The 15,283-nt window shown below is 41.5% G+C and overlaps 1 protein-coding gene and 1 pseudogene across 6 annotated transcripts in view; both read left to right on the forward strand.

Annotated features, from left to right (window-relative positions):
* Window positions 1-15,283, forward strand: part of snx13 (sorting nexin 13) — a 180,663-nt gene that overhangs the window by 45,614 nt on the left and 119,766 nt on the right. The window lies entirely within an intron of this gene.
* Window positions 546-946, forward strand: LOC140731438 (ATP synthase subunit g, mitochondrial pseudogene; annotated as a pseudogene).

The following is a 15,283-nucleotide window of genomic DNA, read 5'->3' on the forward strand; positions in this document are numbered from 1 at the left end:
CTGTGGCTTATTGCATTCCTGTACATTTCCATTGCTGTACTAGACTATTATGTAACCAGTTGGGATACTTTCAGTAGTGCATCTGTAGAAATTCGCCAGTTTTCTGGGATAAGCTGAACTTCCTTAACCTCCTAAGAAAGTAAAGATACTGGCACACCTTGATGTCATTGCATATGTATACTTAAGCCCAGGACAGGTCAATCCTATATGTTAATACTCAGGAATTTAAAGCTATTGACTTTGCTGCTGATTTATCCAGTGTAGACTGGTGCATGATTGCCCTTCCCTTTCCTGAAGTTGACAACCAGCTTTTCTTAGTTTTATGACGTTGAGTGAGAGTTTGCTGTTGCGACACCTCTCATCTGGATGATTAACCTCACTCTTGTTTGCCTGTAATTTGTCTAATAACATCGGTGTCATTGGTGAATTTATAAAGCATTGGAGCTGTGCTTAGCCACACATTCACGTAAATGGAGAGTAGAGAGCTCAGTATACAAGCTCGTGGTTCATCTGAGTTGATGACAAGTAAGGAGATGTCAGAGGTGACTTTGTGAAGATGGCACAGGCAGTGAGGTGGATGGTGCAGAGGGTGGTGACTGGGACCCCGATGCTTGCCAGTGCTGCTGTTAAGTATTCAAGACCTCGTCTTGCTACTTTTTGGAAATATGCTCGGGTAGAGCTGAGTCCTCCAACATCCCTGTGGCTGTTGAAAGCTTTAAGGGCCTTGCTGCATCTTTCAAGGCTGGGACTTACAAACAACTAACTGTCAAGGATGCCTTGAGAAACGCAGAAGTTCTGATGTGGTTTTTCATTAGTGAGGTCATTGGCAAGGAAGCCTGATTGGACATAGTGTCTGAGCTCCTCTGTTTGACCAAGCATTCCATTGTATGTGAATGAACATATTATTTCAAAATAAACAAACCTATTATTAAGACCTGAAAAAAAAGTAAGGAGATGTTGTTAATAATCCTCAATGAGGCCTGCCAGTACAGAACTTGTGTATCTAGTTGCAGTAGGAGGTATAGAGACTCCGGTCTTTCAGCTTGACAAAAAGTTTGAATGGGATGATTGAATAATGTGATGTAGTCGGTAAACAACATCCTGATGTATGAGCCTCTATCGTGGTAGGGAGATGGGATCCAAAACAAGGCAAATTCAGTAAACAGGTCTGGTTGGAGCATCGCAGGGAGCAAGGGAAGCTTGATAGATTAAGTTGCATTTATTTCAATGCAAGTGATCTGACAGGCAAGGCAGATGAACACACGGCATCAATAGGTAGATGAGATTGAGATATTGCAGCCATAACAGATATCTGACTGAAGGAAGGACAGGACTTGCAGCTCAATGTTCCATGGTACAGATGCTACAGGATGAATATGGGAGGAGTTAAGAGAAAGTGGGGGTGGGATTATGATTTTATGTAGGGAGAACATCACATGAATATGAAATGATTGGAGGGATATGGACCGTGTGCAGAAGGAACTAGTTTAATTGGGTGTTAATAACTTAATTAGTTTGGCACAATATCATGGATTGAAGGGTTTCTTCCTGTGTTCTATGTTCTATTTAGAGAGGATATTCATGGGATTGTACAGTGAGGCAGTATGGGGGAACTGAGAAAGAAAAGGGGTGATTACAGTTGGCATTGTACTTGAGGCCTCCTGCTGTCAGAGGAGCAAATATGTAGGCCCATCACTAGCTGTGAAAATAGTAGGGTTGCAGTAGAAGTGAATTTTAACTCGTATTTAGACTAGGGCTATCATTGTATTAAGGGCTTGGATGGGGAGGAATTTAAGTGCATTCAGGAAAAAATTGTCAAGTAATATGAAGGAGAGGCAAAATTTTACACATTTGATGTGGGTATTAAGGTAGAGCAGGTGACTAAAGGATTAGTCTGGGAGCACCTCGGGACCAGTAACCTTATTTCTATTAGTTGTTAGATAGTTAGGGAAAGGATAAGAATTGTGCACAAGTTTGTCCTGAATTGAAGCTAGGCTAATATTGATTTTGGATAGGAACCTTCAAAAGTTGATTGGGTGGGGGGGGATGGTGGGGAGGCTTTTGCAGGTAGCTTCAAGTAAAGATATTATCAAAGTACATGCATATCACTACATAAAACCCTGAGATTCATTTTCTTGCAGGCATATTCAATAAATCCAATACCATTATAGAATCAATGAAAGACCACCAACTGGGCATAAAAACCAATGTGCAAAAGAGGGAAAAAAAAGCTATGCAAAGTACAAAAAGAAAGAAATAATATTTATAAATAAATAAGCAATAAATACTGAGAAAATGAGATGAGCCCTTGAAAGTGAGTACACAGGTTGTGGGTACATTTTAGTGATGGAGCAAGTGAAGTTATCCCCTTTGGTTCAAGAACCCGATGGTTGAAGGGGTAGCAATTGTTTCTGAGCCTGGTGGTGTACGTCCTCAGGCTCCTGTACCACCTTCCTGATGGGAGCAATGAGAGGAGAGCATGTTCTAGGAGGTGGGGATCCCTGATTATGGATGCTGCTTTCCTGTGATTACACTCCGTGTAGATGTGCTGAGCAGTGAGGAGGGTTTTACTTGTGATGGACTGGACGGTATCCATTATTTTCTGTAGGATTTTCCATTCAAAGGCATTGGTGCTTCCATACCAGGCTGTGTTGCAGCAGTTGATATTCTCTCCACCACACATCTATAGAAGTTTGTCAAAGTTTTAGATATCATGTTGAATATTTGCAAACTCCTAAGGAAGTAGAAGTGCTGCCATGCTTTCTTCATAATTGCACTTACATAATTGCTAGGGGCAGGACAGGTCCACTAAAATGATAACACTGAGGAATTTATAGTTGCTTGGTCTTGCTGACATTGAGTAAGAGGTTGTTGTTGTTGTGGCACCACTCAGCCAGATTTACAATCTCCCTCCTATCTGCTGATATATCACCACCTTTGATTCGACCTACGACAGTAGTGTAGTCAGCAAACTTGTATATGGCATTGGAGCTGTGTTTAGCCACACAGCTGTAAGTGTAGAGTGGGGGGGGGGGGGGGTAAACGTACAGCATTGTGATGTACCTGTGCTGATTGAGGTTATGGTGGAGATGTTGCCAATCCAAACTGACTGGAGTCTACAAGTGAGGAAATTGAGGATCCAATTGCACAATAAAGTACTGAGGCCAATGTCTAGGAGTGTATTGATTAGTTTTGTGGGGTTGATATTGAATGCTGAGCTGTGGTCAATAAAGAGCATCCTGATGTATGCATGTTAACTGTCCAGCTGTTCCAGTGCTGAGCGAAGAGCCAATGAGCTGGCACCTGCTGTGGACCTGGTAGGCAAATTGGAGGCATTTAATGTCTCTTCTCAGGCAGAAGTTGTTACGTTTCATCATCAACCTCTCAAAACACTTCATCACTGTGGATTTAAGTGCAACAGTATGATGGTCATTGAGACAGGTTACCCATGTTCTTAGGTACTGGTATAATTGAAGCCTGCTTGAAGTAGGTGTTTACCTTAGACAACCGAAGTAGGAGGTTAACGATCTCAGTAAACATCGCATCTAGTTGATCAGCACAGGTCTTTAGTTCTTGGCCAGGTATTCAATTTGGGCTAGATGCTTTCCGTGGGTTCACCCTGCAGAAGGATGCTTGCACACCAGCCTCAGAGACTAAAATCACAGGGTCATCTGGTCTGTGGGGAATTTTTGTTGGTTCCTTCATGCTTTGGCAGTAAAATCATGTATAGAAAGCTTTGAACTAATCTGGAAGCGAAGCCCCCTTTTCACCCCTCTCTTAATTTCGCTTTACAAAAGGCACTTAAGCCCTACCACAACCGTCACATCATTAATTGATTCAAGTTTAGTCCAGAATTGCCACTTCATCCAGGAGATGCTTTCTGGAGTTCATACCCGGACCTCTGATCTGGCCCTCAGCAGATTGCAGGTATCGTGGTTCATTCAGGTCTTCTGACTGGGGAAGACTCTGAATGATTTGACACACTTGTCTGTAGTTTTTTATAAAATCTGTGACATCTATACTGTATCCACAGATGAGTCCTTGAACAAACTGTAGTCCACTGACACGAAGCAATCTCATAACCTCTCTCTGCCTCCCGCGACCATCTCTTTGTTGTCCTAATCTCTGGAACTTTTCTGTTTAGCCTTTGCCTGTATGCAGATAGGAGAAGGACAGCAAACTGAGCAGATTTCCTGAAATGTGGTCTGGGCCCAGAATGGTAGTCATTCTTTATCTTAGTATGAAGACTGATTCATACTTGTGTGTCGCATCTATGCTGTAGGGTGCCATGCACCTCCCCAAGAAAGTGACTTGTGTGTCGCAGTGACGCAGACCACAGCAACTGTGACTGGGCCGCTTGGTAGCATCGCATTTCCTCCTAGGCATTTCAGTTGCTTCTTCTCTGCCATGTCTGTACACCGATGTGAAATAGATGAACCATATCATCAAATCTACCTGCTGCCATGTGAAAATGTTTGAAATGCATTTCCTCGTCCATGTCTCTCACGAAGAAACTCAACACAGTGGCATAGAAACCCCACCGCCAACTAGTGTGTTGGTGCACACCAACGCAAGCTCGCTACGGCGTAGAGCTACGCGGAAGTGAAAATCAGGGTTACGGCGTAGGCTGCGGCGTAGCCCGTATGCACAAGTATAAATCAGCCTTAACAGTGGTCTAATGTGTTGGGACCTCTGGCTATACTAATGGGAATTAGGCAAGAATTTTTTCAAATCTGATATCCAGCAAATGAGAGGCTTTTAAAAGTGAGAGGCCAGTGTTGTGTCGCAGGAATTGATGCTGGATTCACTGTTCATTTATATTGACGATTTAGATGAGAATGTGGGATTGATAAGCTTGATTCTAAAGTTGCTGATGCAATGGACACTGAAGTAGGGGATCTAAGATTCGATTGATCAACCGGGCCAGTGAACCAGAAATAGGATGTTGAGTTTAATCCAGATAAGTACAATGTGTAGCATTTGGTAGGACTTGCACTGTAAATTGCAGGCCCTTGGGAGCATTGTAGAATGTAACACTTGGGGGGGTGCAATGCAAATAATTCCTTGAAGGTGGTGACATACACAGTGTGGTGAAGTGTTTGGCATGATGCCTTCAATGATGAGGATATTGAATGCAGGAGTTGTGACATCACATTACATCTGTGCAACAGGATGGCAAGGCTGCATGTGGAATAGAGTATACAGTTCTGCTCACCCTGCAATGGGAAGGATGTCATTAAATTGAAAGGGGTGAGGGGGAAAAAGATTAAGAACGATACAAGGAGATGGATAAACTGGGTCTTGTTTGCTGTAATTTTCTCGATTTGATTGCCAATTCTAAGTCAATCAAGTTAAATTCATGGAATTGTCAATGACATCAATTGCATTTTTAGTTCAGCTTTCAAATCTGTCAGTTTTGGAGTTTACAAAGGATTCTTGTCAAATAACCACGTGTAGGGAAATTGATGATTCAACATGAATTAAAAACAGTGACCTTTTTTTAGGAGGTAATGAATATTGGTGCTGTTTCATGCACCCATGCTAAGCTCGCTCAGCAATTTCATTACCTTTGCCTCCAACTGCCACCCTGCCCTTAAGTTCACTTGGTCCAGTTCTGACACATCCCTTCCCTTTCTTTATCTCTGTCTTTATCTCTGTAGAGAAACAATTTACCGACATCATTTATAAGCCTACTGCTTCCCACTGTTATCTTGACAATACCCTTTCCTACTCTGTCCCCTATAAAAATGCTATTCCTTTTTCTTAGTTCCTTTGTCTCTGCTGCACATGTTCCCAGGGTGAGATTTTCCTTTCCAGGACATCGGAAATGTTCTCATCCAAAGAATGGGGTTTCCCTTCCTCTACCATTGATGCTGCCCTCACCCATATCACCTCTATTTCTTGGACATCCACGTTCACCCCATCTTTCTGCCACCCTAACAGGGATAGATTCTTCTTGTCCTCACCTACCACCCCATGAGCCTCCACATCCAGCACATCATTCTCTGCAACTTCTGCCATCTTCAATGGGATCCTACCACCATATACATCTTTACCTCCCCCACACTCTCCACTTTTCGCAGAGACCATTCCATCTGTGATTCCCGTGTCCATTTGCCCTTCCCCAGTAACCTCCCTCCTGGCACATATCCCTGCAAGTGAGAGAAATGCTACACTTGCCAATTTATCTCTGCCTTTAAACTCCATTCAGGACTCCAACCAGTCCTTCCAGGTGAGGCAACACTTCAAATATGAATCTGTTGGCGTCATCTCTTGTATACGGTGCTCCTGATGTGGCCGGTCAATTTCTTTTCCCCTTCTCTCTTCGTCTGTTCCCTACTCTGGCTTTTTATCTCTTCTCTGCCTATCACCTGCTCATGGCTCACTGTCATCTCCGGTCAAATTTCTTGTTTTCAAGCCGTTTCCTGGCTTCACTGATCTCCTTCTAGTTGGTCCTCCGTCTCTCCCCGCCCTCTTTCTCTCCCCCCCCCCCCCCCCCACCAGAACGGTCTCGCCTCAAAATGCTGTTCATTCATTTCTGTAGCTGCTGCCTGGACTGCTGAGTTCCTCCAGCATTTTGTTTGTTGCTCTGTATTTCCAGCATCTCTGCAGAATCTCTTGTGTTTGAGTGTTTTAATCTTCCTTTCAATGGGAACAGGAAGGAATGTTGTTTTGTCGCAGCATGTTAAAGCACCTGAAAGTTCACATAGTTAGCTTCAGCTGAGCCATACATTCTCAAAATATTGGAAGTAAACACCCTTAAACAGCCCAAAGGCACACCAGTCTACCTGTTGGCTCCTGTTGCGACACAAAGATGGCAGGGCGTATTAAATATATGCTGTTCCAGATGCATAGGAGTTCATGACGAAAATGTAAGCTTCTAGGATTAACATAAATGTTTTAACTTGGTGAAGGAAGTTATTGGGATTTTATTGAGAGAAAAGTGCAGCGTCCACGTTTACAAGATATTTTTTTTAAACAACTGCACTTTTTGATGGAGATTAAATATTACATATTTGATACTAATTGCAGCAAATTATAGCCTGATGCAGATAAATGGCAGATGCTGAATTTAATCTGAAACTTTGTGATGAAATATTTTGAGCTGTAGTCTACTTGTACATTGGCCCCTCAGTACCTAATCTACCCTGACCTTTCAATTTTTGTTGGTAAATGCCATGACATAATATGTTGCTATCACTTGTTGCTATGACAGCATACTAAGAACATTTCAAGGTAGTGCACTGCCTGATTATATCCCATTATTTACAATTTGTGACATCCCTCCACATTTGAACCCCGGTAGTAAAATAGCAGCCTGTCCATCAAAAAGCCTCTTTTGTACAGAAACCTGCATTATGCTATTAGATCTCGGCTGAAGGTAAAGCTGGGTGAAGTGTATGATTGCAACAGAGGATGGCAAGCAAGATTTTAATCATATAGTAGATCTCCTGTAGCTAGGTCTTTGGTTGTAAGCTTGTCAAGTATTGAGATGATTCCTTTCATTTTGTCAGAACATTTAGCATCATTGCGCTTGGCCATGGATATCCAACTTATTTAACTTCCCCCATGACTTGTTTAAAATATTTTTAAACATTTATCTAACCACCTTTAACATGTTATGTCTGAACTTGCTGCCATCACCATTTCAAGCAATAGTTCCATGGCTGTGCATCAACTTAATACCCGGTTTTTGTTTGTGAAGTAACCTTGAATTTGAAGGGTTCAGAAGGTTATGAGCCAAATGTTAACAAATGGAATTGGCTTGGATGGGACATCATGGTCAACATGGGCAGGTGGGATGAAGAGTCTGTTTCTGTGTTGTATAACTCTTGTATGAAGAGTCCCACTATCTTTTTAAAAAGTTGTTGTTATTGTACCTGCCTTAACCACTTCCTCTGGTTGTTCATTCCACACAGATACAAAAAAAAAATGCCCTTCAATTTCCTATTTTAAATTACTTTCCACCCCCTCCCCATTTTAAACCAGTGCCCTCTAGATCTTGATTCCCCAACCCTGGAAAAAGACTGGCTGATTTCCCTTATCTGTGCTTCTCGTTATTTTGTACTTCTCTTTGAACCTCTCAGGTCTCTTACACTCCAAGGATTTGAGTCCAAACTTCTTCAATCTCTCTATAATTCAGTCCTTCAAGTCTTGGAAATATCCTTGTAATTTTTTGAGATTGTAGAGTGAACATATCTGACATATAGTGTCATCTTTTTCACCGCTTGTCTACCTACATCTCCATTTTCAGGGAACCATGTACTTGTACTCTGAAGTTCCTCCATTTACAGCATTCCTCAGTATCCTGCTGTTCACTGAACATCCTACTTTGTAAAAGACAGTATCTCACATTTAACTGAATTAAACTCCATTTGTCATTCCTTATTAAGCTGATCAAGATGACAACCTCCTTCAGTGTCCACTCTACCATCTATTTTGGTGTCATTTGCAAACTTTCCAACCATGCCTTTACATTCTTATCCAAATCAATGATGGAGTTGACAAACAGCAATGGACCAACAACGTTGGTTCTAGTCTGAGGACCAACCTCCCACCAAAACCTCTGCTTCTTATCTATCCAAATGTATATCCAATGAGGCAGCCCTCCCTGGACTCCATGTGATCTAAATGTACCTCCACGTGATTACTTCATATCTCTTGTGGGGTGGGGTGGGGAGGCACAGTAGCGTAGTGGTTAGCAGCATGCTTTACAGCGCCAGTTATTAGGCCGAGGTTTAATTAATGTCTGTAATGAGTTTGTTCATTCTGCCCATGACCACATGGTTCTCCTCTAGGAGCATTTGTTTCCTCCCACATTCCAAAGATGTATGCTTAGGGTTAAGTGAATTCTGGACATGCTATGTTGGCATCTGAAGTGTGGCGGCTGGGCTGCCCAGTATAATCCTCTCTGATTTGATGTAAATGATGCATTTCATTGTTTTTCTGTTTCAATGTGCATGTGACTAATCTTTAATCTGATACAACCCACTGTTACCAGCTAATGTATGAACTGCATGTAAATTGGTGGATTCCAAGTCTCAAATAAGTTCCAGATTATTGTCATCTGCTTGTACAACCAAATGAAACAACGTTCCTTCGGAACACTGTGCATCCACAAAACGTATATCACACATAGCACATAAAACAAAATATTACCTCAAGTAAGTTGATAAATATTATTTAAAGGGCATGTAGTGTGCAGTACAGTAAACAGTGTTCAGTCCTTGTGATGAGACCTCAGTGGTGGCAGGTATTCATTAGTCTCGAAGCCTAAGGGGAGAAGCTGCTACCCAGTCTGGCAGTTCTCATACCGATGCTCCAGTACCACCTCCCTTCTGGTAGTGGGTCAAAGGGATTGTGGGATGGGTGGTAGGAATCCAACACAATGCTTCTGGCCTTTTGCTCCTGGTATAGGTCACAAATAGGGGAAGGGGGACCCCCAGTGATTGTTGCGTTTTTTACTATCCTCTCCAGTGTCTTGCATACCGAAGTCTCGCAATTTCCGTACTTCCTCTCTGTATTCCAGCTCATTGTTGCTGATGAGGCCAACCACTGTTATATCATCAGTGAGCTTGATGATGTGGTTTGAGCTGGATTTGACAGTGCAGTCATGAGTCAGCAGCTGGGGGCACCGGTGCTCAGTGTGATGGAGTTGCCAACTGGGGCTGACTGGTCTTTCTGCCAATAAGTCCAAGATCATGTTACAAAGAGGGATGTTGAATTGCACCAAAAACAGTTTACCCACCAGCCTCTGAGTGATGATCGTGCTTGTGAGGCATGGTTTTCGAGGTGGAAAGGACTGAGTGGAGAGCTGAGGCTGTGGCATCACTAGTGCACTGGTTTGAATGGTAGGTGAACAGGAAAGTATCCAATATAGCTGGAAGTTGGGATTTTGTATGATTCACTGCAGTAATTATTTAGATCACATCTCTTGGGCATCAGAATAATGGTGACTTAATTGAACCCTGCAGGGACTGTTGCAAAAAGGTACTGAAGATGTTCATTAAGGACCTCTGTTAGCTGGGCTGCACAATCCCTCAGCACCTGAGTAGTATGTTGTCCGGCTCTACAACTTTGCTTGGGTTTACCCTGGCTGGGGTCCTCTTCACCTCAGGTGTGGCTAGACAGGATGCCCATTCCTCAGAAGGAGAGGGCTTTCCTTCCAGAATGCAGTGGGACCAGCAAGTCTACAAGCACTGCCTAACACAGCTACTTGCATGATAGATTTCAACAGCCATGACATGGATTCATCTCCAGATGGGGTTTACAAATGATTAGGACTCTCAACATCTTCCTACCAGTATAGGTGTCAATTATATTTCCAACTGAGTGCTTAAAGTTATTGGTGTGTTCCTTGATTGATAATTTACTTACAATCATCAGAACAAGCATGATTTATGATGAGATTATTCATACTTGGTATTACTCTGAAATCATCAGTTCAGTCTTGATTTTAAACAATCTGCCAATATCCCGATCACTTATTTATACTGTCAATGGTTGTTGTGCTACTCAATTTCTGGCCTTTTCTAAGTGGGAGTGTATAACAATCACAGCACGGAAACAGGCCATCTAAATGGGAAGAAGAGACTTCAAGAACATACCCATCCTCAACAATGATAGGGCCAAGCACGGGTACCAAAGATGAGGCTAAAACATTAGCAACTGAGTTCAATCAGAAGTCCAAATGGATTATCTATATTGGCTTTCTGATACTGTACTATCAAAGAATCCTATATGATTTTTCTCTGTGTAATAGCAGGTATTATACCATGGACTCTATTTAAGAGCAATTCAGCTGGTTTCACTCCCTTTTATTTACTGTTACCTTGAAATTTCTTTTATAGAAACATAGAAAACCTACAGCACAATACAGGCCCTTCAGCCCACAAGTTTGTGCCAAACATGTTCCTATGTTAGAAATTACTAGGCTTACCTATACCCCTCTATTTTTCTAAGCTCCATGTACCTATCCAAAAGTCTCTTAAAAGACCCTGTTGTATCCTCCTTCACCACCATTGCCGGCAGCCCATTCCACACACCCAGCACTCTGAGTAAAAAACTTAGTCTCTGACTATCCACACAATCAATGCCTCTCATCATCTTATACACCTTTCAAATATTTGTCCTCCTCCACTTTAAACACAGATATTGAATCTGCCTCGAAGTTCGAAGAAAACTTATTGTCAAAATTAATATGTGACCACTTACCATCCAATGATTAATTTTCTTGAAGGCATTCACAGTAGAAAAAATACAATAGAATCAATAAAAAACTGCATACAGACAACCAACCAATGTGCTAAAGAAAAGCTGTGTAAATACAAAAATACTACTACTCATAAGGAATTAGTTGATAAATAATAGTGACAGCATGAGTTATAGAGTCCTTGAAAGTGAGGCCAGAGGTTGTGGATTGAGTTCACTGTTGAGGTGAGTGAAGTTATCCACGCTAGTTCAGTAGCCTGGTAGTTGAAGGGTAATAACTGTTCCTGAACCCAGTGTTGTGGGACCTAAGGCTTCTGTACCTTTTTCCGAGTGCAGCAGTGAGAAGGGAGCATGGCTTGGATGATGGGTATCCTTAATGAAGGATGCTACTTTCTTGTGGCAGCACCCTTATGGATGTGCTCATTGGTGGGGAGGGCTTTTCCTCTGATGTACTGGGCTATATCCACCACTTTTGTAGACTTTTCCATTCTTGGGCATTGGTGTTTCCTTGCAGGCTCTGATGCAACCAGTCAGGACATTACTCAACTACTATCCTTGGTAATACATTTTAAATGTTAGTTTTAAAATCTTTTTTTTTAATAGATCATGTTACTTTTCGTTCCTTTACCAGTCACTTTCATTCCAGTACCCAAGGTTGTTAAAATCCTATTAATGAAAACATTCTTTCAACCACATATCCATACAGAACATCGAACAGTATAGCACAAGAATAAACCCTTCCATCCACAATGTCTGCATCAAGCACTATACTAGATTAAACCAAATCTCTTCTGCCTGTGCATGATCCATGTTCTTTCATTCTCTGCATATTCGTGTCTAATAACCACTTAAAAGCCATTATTATATCTGCTTCGATCAGTACTACTAGCAGCCTGTGCTTGGGTGGCATCGCACTGTATTGGCTAGCACATAGCTTTACAGTGCCAGTGACTGGGGATCAGTTCTCACTGCTGTTTGTATGTTCTTCCTGTGACCACATGGGTTTCCTCAACACTCGCATGGATTTATGACATTTATCACATAGATGTAATAGGGTGGCACCAGCTTGTAGGACCAGAAAGGCCTGTTACCATGCTGTATCTCTAAATTAAATTAATTTATTTACCACTCTCTATATCTTGTCTCACACATCTCCTTTAAACATTTCCTCTCACTTTAAATGCATATTCTCATGTACTTGATGCTGCGATGCATCCTAGGATGTGCTGGAACACGTCATCAGTGATGTTACCTGGGGACATCAGGTATTTCAACATTATATACCCTCGAACAAGGGTTGATCAGCTCCTGGCTTGTGTCCCGGCAGCACTGGTCCATGCCTCTATAATTTTATAAACGTCTATCAGATGTTTGGTTAGCCTCCAGTATTCCAAAGAAAGCAGCTCAAGTTTGCCTGACCTCTCCTGATAATTCATACCCTCTAATACAGGCAGATTTCTATGCACGATCTTTCCAGGAAATTCTAATTGCAGCATTGCAACTGATTGGTTAGCACTGCCACTTCCCTCATTTTATTCTCTTTTTGTCTCAAACATCTTTTATCCAGGAATAGCTGAAATCCATTTCTATCCTTTGTTTACTTAGAACTCACTTAATGTCACAATTTTATCATCCCATGTGAATGAATAAATGCACCCTAAAGCCAATTAGTGCAGTTTAATATACTTGAATTTTAATACCTGTTTATCAAGAAATGGCTGAAAGCATTGCAAATAGCTTACGTCACAGGACAGGTTGATGTTATAGTTCTCCAGTACAAGTCAAATTGCTCGTTACAATTATGACACCAGCATCAAATCTGACTGGAAAACAGACTATTTATGTCTTGTCTGTACAAAGCCAAATGTAATCCAGTTGATTTATGGCCAAACAGTCTACCTCTGGTCATCAGCAAAGTGAAGAAATTTATTGTCTACTGCATAATTTATTTTAATCTATTTTATTTAGAGCTACAGCGTGGAACAGAGCCTTCCAGTCCACTGTGCTGCGCTGCCCATCAGCCCACCTATTTAACCCTAGCCTAATCACAGGACAATTAACAATCTCCAACTAAGCTTTAATGGGTACGCTTATTGGAGATAACTTAATGAACAATGTTCTGCTTAGATTTTTACCGGAATCTGTACCTCATTATGGTCTTAGTCCAGATATGAACTGAAGACTTACATTCCAAAGATGAGGTGAGGGCCATTACCCTTGGTATCAAAATACCTTTGACTGAGTGTGACAGCAAGATGCCCTGATAAAATTGAAATCTATCAGCAGAAGGGGAGAAATCACTCCAATGACTGAGTTTGTTCTTTTGAAGAAAAATGGTTGCGATTGTTGAGGGTCAATTATTGGCCCTAGAACATCGCTTGGTTTTTATTAATGGAAGTGACCTCTGCCCAACCAGCTTCAACTGTTCAGGAACATTCAGAAGATGTTTGATTGCACAATGTTAAGTTTTATTGCATCTTATCAGAAATGAAGCAGTGGATGCAGCAAAACCCCAGGTAGTGGACATAGGCTGATGAGTGGCAAGTAACACATGACCAAGGCAATGACCTGTAGTGCTTCACGTCTCCAGTTTCTTTAATTGTCTCAGTGGTGGTGTTCCATAAGTAATGTGCCGAAATAAGAGACTTTGCTGCATAAACCTTTGATTTTTTTCTACTACTTTATGATACTGGTTATAAATGTTGCCAGTTTTCTGCAGTTTAAACCTGTATTTCTGTATTACTGATGAGGTTTCAGTCAAGCTTTATGATGACAGGTTTCCAAAGTTCACTTGAATTTATGAGTATAATTAGCTGCCATTGTGCATTTAAGCTTAACCTAAAATTTACAAATTGTTGCTTTCATCAAAATAAAAGTCAAAATTTGTTAAAATAATTTCAAGAAAATGGAGATGCATTCATTTCTCTTAGAACACAAGACTGACATAGGAGCAGAATTAGGCCATTTGTTACATCACATCTACTCTGCTATTCCATTAAGGGTGATTTATTTTACCCCTCAATCCCATTGCCCTGCCTTCTCCCTGTGACCTTTGAATCCATTACTAATCAGGATCCTATCAGCCTCTGCTTTAAATATACCCAATGACTTGGATTCTACACCCATCTGTTGCAATGAATTCTACAGATTTACTAACCTCTGGCTAAGGAAATTCCTCTATCTCTATTCTAGAAGAACATCCTTGTATTCTGAGGCTGTGCCCTCTGGTCCTAGACTCCATTCTATCTGGGCATAACAGTATTCAGTAGGTTTCAATAAAATCCCCTCTCATTATTCTAAACTCCATCAAGTACAGGTCCAGAGCCTTCAAACACTTCTCAGCCATTAGCCCTTTAATTTCCAGGATTATTCTCATGAATGATCCGGGCACTCTCCAATGCCAACACCCTGTCTTACATAGGGGGCCAAAACTGCTCACTATGCTCCAAGCATGGTCTGACCAATGGCTTATAATGTCTCAACATTACATTCTTGCTTTTATATTCTAATCCTCTCATGAATGCTAATATTGTATTTGCTTTCCTTACCACCAACTCAACCCGAAAGTTAATCTTTAGGGAATCCTGCACGAAGAATCTCAAGTTCATTTGCACCTCCGAATTTACTTCCCGTTTAGAAAATCCATCTTTATTCCTTCTACCAAGTGCTTGACCATACACTTAACTACACTGTATTCCATCTGCCTCTTCTTTTCCCATTCTCCTAATCTGTCCAAGTCCTTCTGCTGTCTCCCTCCTCCTTCAGCACCACCTGCCCCTCTGCCTATCTTTGTATCGTCTGCCAACTAAGCCATCAATTGTCATACAAATCATTGTCAAACAATGTGAAAAGAAGTGATCCCAACACAGATCCCTGTGGAACATCCCTAGTCACTGGCAGTCAATCAGAAAAAGTCCCCGTTATTCTCACTCTTTGCCTCATGCTGGTCACCTGATCTTCTATCCACTAGTATCATTCCTGTATCAATACTATAAGTGGTCGTCTTGTTCAGTAACCTCATGTGCGTCACCTTGTCAAAGCCCTTCTGAAAATCCAAGTAAACAACATCCAC

Source organism: Hemitrygon akajei, chromosome 8 (genome assembly GCF_048418815.1).
Source record: "Hemitrygon akajei chromosome 8, sHemAka1.3, whole genome shotgun sequence".
NCBI classification, from domain to species: domain Eukaryota; kingdom Metazoa; phylum Chordata; class Chondrichthyes; order Myliobatiformes; family Dasyatidae; genus Hemitrygon; species Hemitrygon akajei.